General features: G+C 48.7%; 1 protein-coding gene across 2 annotated transcripts in view; it reads right to left on the bottom strand.

Moving 5' to 3' along the window:
* The window catches only part of LOC147642515 (autophagy-related protein 2-like), a 51849-nt gene that overhangs the window by 37985 nt on the left and 8229 nt on the right, over window positions 1-5635 (bottom strand). The gene's annotated exons all lie outside the window — the stretch shown is intronic.

Raw genomic sequence — 5635 nt, 5'->3', positions numbered from 1 at the left:
CGAAATGTCCTGGAAAGGACCCTCAGGAATTGGCAAAGGGTGTAACAACCCTATCTTCTTTCCACAAGGAGCTTTCACCTTTTGACAAATGTCACAGCGTTGTACATATGTAAACACATCGCGCCTCATCTTTGGCCAATAGTATTGCCGTTCTAATTTCTCCAGAGTCGAATTCATGCCCCTATGACCACCTGTAATGGCGTCATGGGCATCATGGAGAAGAGCTGCCCGGAATGATTTCACGACACATAGTCGACCTTTGTAGAAAAGCCAACCATCGCGTATCAGAAAATGGCATGGTCCTACGGCATCCAATGCGTGTTCCCACTGCGTACCGAATTCCTCGGAATCCGCATACGTGTGCTTCATGTCTTCTAGTCCTGTACCAACAAGGTCAAGTCTAGTGGTTTGAATCGCAGATACTTGTCCCTTCTTGCTCAAAGCATCGGCCACTGGATTGGCCTTTCCTGGAAGGTACTCAATCATACCACCGAACTGCTGGAATATCTGACTCCAGCGGTGTTGTCGATCACTCCACTGTGCACTTGGCATCGTCTGAATCCAGCGCAATGCCTAATGGTCAGTGCGAACCTCGAAGTCACGGCCATACAGGAAATGTTTCCAATGTTTCAAGGCCTGTATAACTGCTAGGAGTTCACGATCATAGACTGAGTAGTTCTTTTCGGCGGGCAGTAACTTACGAGACATGTAAGCTACCGGATGACCATTCTGTTGCAATACACCTCCAATTGCGATGTTACTCGCATCGGTGATCACTTAAATGGTTCGTCCCACGAGGCAAGGGCTAAACAAGGCGCTTCTGATAAAGCCACCTTGAGGTTCTGGAATGCCTCCAACGCTCGTGGAGTCATTCGAATCTTTTGCCTTCTTGTCTTCACTCCCTTTAGCAGATCGGTGAGGTCTGCCGAGAGATCAGAAAACTTGTCAATGTGGGTGGAATATGCTTGGCCCACAAATGATCTAATGTCATAAGCGGTCTGAGGTACTTCCCAGTTAACAATCTCGGCCACTTTAGCCGGATCAAGTCGAATGCCTTCAGCACTAATTATATATCCCAAGTAATGTACCTGGAACAAATAAAATTCTGATTTCTTTTCATTGACATAGAGCTCGTTGCTTTCCAGCAACTTAAGGACTTTCTCCACATCAATGTCATGCTGCTCAACTGTAGCTGAAAATATGAGTATGTCGTCCAGAAATATGAACACACACTCTCCAATCAACTCCCGGAAAATACGCATCATCATGCGGTTAAATGTAGCTGGGGCGTTCGTCAATCCAAATGGCGTAACCACAAATTCATAGTGGACCCGTTCTGTACGGAAGGCTGTCTTGGGGATGTCCCCCTCTACAATCCGTACCTGGTGGTACCCACTCTTTAAATCTAGTTTGGAGAACACCTTAGCTCCATTCAGCCTCTCGAGAATATAGTCAATTCGAGGCATCGGGAATCTGCTCTTGATAGTCAGCTTGTTGAGTGCACGATAATCGACACACTGTTAGAAGTCATCTCCTGTCTATTTGTATACACCAGGGCCTCTGTTGTGGGTGTGCCCGCCCGTATATCATTTTTCCACACTCCCCATATTTTCTCCCTATTTTTCCCATTTTTTTCTAGTGGCTGGAGGGCTGCCAGTTGATGCCAGGAGCACTCTGAAGCTGGCCAACTGCATCTGTATCAGTCGTGGGCTGTCTGAGTGCTGGCTGTCATGTGCATCACAGATGCCATGGACATTTCCAGGGCTAGATCCAGAAGAGGCAAGCAGATAAAGACTAAGAACCCATAGAAGATGGACATGGAGCAGGGTTTGGACCATAGCATGGATCAGAAGGCTGTCGGCTGAATGGAGGCTGACATCAGCATGACCAAAGGACTGTCGGCTGCAAGACAGAAGGTGCTGGCAGCAGGCGCATCCAGAAGACACAGTCGGCAGCATTAAATGGATTTTATGAATTAATAACTGGCCGACCAGCAGTCGGCCAGTTCCCCACATGCTCCAAGGCCTATATAAAGGCACCTTTGCTCCATGTTTGAGTCATTCACTCCCACTAGGGGTGTGAGTCACTAGGGGTCCCATAGGGGACAGATTTTAGGGTTAATCACCTTTTTATGAAGGCAGCCCATGGCTGCAAGGATATGTACCTTTTTGTACCATAGTATATACTGAAATTCCAGCACTTCACTCTCTCTCTCTCTACTCTCTCTCTACCTGCGTTTTTGCATCAGATGGTGCGTTTTTGCATCAGAAGGTTTCCAAGAGTGTTTAGGGCTGAAAGAAGACTACCCAGAGCTTCCGCGCGTTACATTGGTATCAGAGCATCAGGCTCAGCAAAGCTAAACACTGATTCAGTCCCAGATGATGGTGTACAGGTCCAAGGTACAGGAAAGTACACGGATGCGAAGCCCACGGCGAGGAGCACAGAAGCGGGAAGAACTCCCAGGAGGTTTGTTGGTGGTGTTCCACAGTGCCAGATGGGGATGGCAGTTCCGTGAGCCAGATGGGTTCTAAGGGAACGGTCCCAAGGGAGGTTGATCCTCCAAGGGTGATGTGAGAGTGCCAGACTCAGTTCCAGGAACGAAGACCAAGACGGTGTTCAGAGCCAGGGCAGGAATGGATTGTGGACTAGAGGAAGACCAGATGCATAGATCTTCATCAGAGACAGAGTGGTTTGGAGAACAGATTGGATTTTCATAAAAAAAGGTTTGCCAGGGATGGATGATGACAGAGGGACTTCGGAACAGGATTGGGATGATGACAGTCATCCAAGAGCAGGTTGGATTCCCGTCATCAAGTTTAGCAGAGGGGGATGTCATGTGCATCACAGATGCCATGGACATTTCCAGGGCTAGATCCAGAAGAGGCAAGCAGATAAAGACTAAGAACCCATAGAAGATGGACATGGAGCAGGGTTTGGACCATAGCATGGATCAGAAGGCTGTCGGCTGAATGGAGGCTGACATCAGCATGACCAAAGGACTGTCGGCTGCAAGACAGAAGGTGTTGGCAGCAGGCGCATCCAGAAGACACAGTCGGCAGCATTAAATGGATTTTATGAATTAATAACTGGCCGACCAGCAGTCGGCCAGTTCCCCACATGCTCCAAGGCCTATATAAAGGCACCTTTGCTCCATGTTTGAGTCATTCACTCCCACTAGGGGTGTGAGTCACTAGGGGTCCCATAGGGGACAGATTTTAGGGTTAATCACCTTTTTATGAAGGCAGCCCATGGCTGCAAGGATATGTACCTTTTTGTACCATAGTATATACTGAAATTCCAGCACTTCACTCTCTCTCTCTCTCTACTCTCTCTCTCTACCTGCGTTTTTGCATCAGATGGTGCGTTTTTGCATCAGAAGGTTTCCAAGAGTGTTTAGGGCTGAAAGAAGACTACCCAGAGCTTCCGCGCGTTACACTGGCCGACTTGTTCTGTCCAGGCGTGGGGCATCAGATGCTGGCCGACTGCTATATTCAGCAGTCGTGGGATTTTGTCCAGTCGTGGGCCTCTTCTAGAGCTGGCCGACTGCCCTCATGGGCTTGTATATATTGCCCCCCATCCTCCTCCACTTTCTCATTCAGTATCTTCGGGATCTTGTGTATAGAGAAGAGTTTACACACATCTCTCTTAGCTATTTTTATTTTGAACCTCAATTTCGAACTAGATGCAATAGAACCCATTGTAATTTAAACTCTTAAGAGTCTTAAGAGTTCATTTTGAGTTTTTTTTTTTTTTCAGTTTTATGCCTCTTTGGCATTGATACCCAGAGTGGAATGTAAATGGATGTACCTGATCTGTCCCATAGGTCGGATTCGGCCTCCCGTGGACGTTAATATAACTTTCTTTCTTTCTTTCTTTCTTTCTGTGTTTCTTGTGCTGATTATTTTCTGCAGTCTACTTGCTCTTGTCTACCCAAGTTTGGATATCATTTCCGCTGCATATTCTGACATGGTATCAGAGCCCTAGGCTCTAGCAGATCTTGGGCGTTTTTCTGAGCAAGAGGGGGAGCAACAGGTTGCTGATCGGTGGACTGTTTCGGGCTGAACGGGAAGTGAAGGTGCAAGAGGAAGGCGGGCAGAGGGGCTGGACAAGCACTTGCATATTTTCTGATTTTCAGATTTTTCCCACCCACCCACCCTTTCAGGTTACTCTCCGAGATGGCAGATTTAATCGAGATGGCTGAGAAGCACGTGAAGATTCCGACTCTCCCCACGTTCCCAGTGGATCGGCAATTGGACGGGTCCAATTATGGCATCTGGAAGGTCATGATGGAGTCAGTTCTGGAGTCATATGATCTTGCTGATTTTATTATCAAAGGGGTGCCAAGGCCGGAAGCTGAGGAAGGGGAGATATTATCGACGAGAAAGGACCGAGAGGCACAGGCACAAATGTGGGATCGTGTCAACGCCAGGGTCCGGTCGTTTATATTCCTCAATTGCACACCACAGGTGATCAACCATGTGAAGCACATGACGAGGCATATGGGAGCATTTGGCTTCTTTGTACAACAGGGTGTCACCCATGAAGCGGATATCCTTGGAAGTGCAGATGCGGGTTATGAATCCTGCAAAGTCTTCGACGATGCAGGAACACATTAACAAGCTGCAGGCCCTTCAGCAGGAAGTCCTTCAAGCTGGGAAAGAGATATCGTCCGAAGATATGACCATTACGTTACTTTCCCACTTGCCTGGTCAGTATTCTGCTTTCCCTCGTTCATAACTAGTGGCAGGCTCAGCACCATTACTTGGGAGGAGCTTGTGCCAATGGTCTTGGACCAGGAGGAACGTTTCACGAACCCTCCTCACGGCGGAGGTTCGGAGGCCTTTACTGGCCAACGGTCGAAAGGCCGTAACTCGGGCAAAGGGAAGGCTTCATCGGAGAAGTCTTCTGAGAAGATGTCCGACGCTGACCGCGAGAAGCTAAAGGCAGAGAGGACCTGTAATGATTGTGGCGAGAAAGGCCACTACTGGAGGCAGTGTCCCAAGCGGAAGACCGAGAAGGGAGAAGATTCCTCAGCAATCATGAAGACTCCGGCTTTTGTGCACCTGGAGGTGATGGACTCCGATGTTTCATTTTCTTCAGGCAGGGAGGAGATTGGAGGACTCTCCGCAGCGGATACTCGGGAGTGGATTCTCGATAGTGGTGCTTCCAGGCACATGACTCCTTCCCGTTCCGGTTTACAGGATCTCTGCAAGCTTTCTGGTCATATTCTTACTGGGGATACGTCCACTATCCCAGTTCACAGTGAGGGCAGGATGGAGATAGTTCCCGATGGCAGAGGGGGGAAGCATTCCTCCCAGGTGTTGTATGTTCCGGCACTTGGTTTTCATCTGTTGTCAGTGCATCAGGTGTGCAAGACTGGCGTACGGGTGGAGTTTGATGAGCATTTTGTTGCTCTCCGGGACAAAGCAACAGGCCAAGTGGTTTGGGAAGGTGGAGTGGAGAATGGAGTTTACAGGCTTTCAGCACTCTCTCTCCCAGGTCCTCAGGTTTGTGATGAGTGGCACTGTGGTAATGGCTACTCAAGTGTGGATACGCTGCAGGTACGAGCTTTCCGAGACCAGGTGGTGGATAGCTTACCAGTAGATCGCAGCAGTTGGCAGGAACTTTCCAGTAC

Source organism: Cibotium barometz, chromosome 1, assembly GCF_041138505.1.
Source record: "Cibotium barometz isolate CiBa-2024 chromosome 1, ASM4113850v1, whole genome shotgun sequence".
Classification (NCBI taxonomy): Eukaryota; Viridiplantae; Streptophyta; class Polypodiopsida; order Cyatheales; family Cibotiaceae; genus Cibotium; species Cibotium barometz.
Note: the sequence above shows the minus strand (reverse complement) of the source record. Positions and strands in the feature narration are given on the sequence as shown.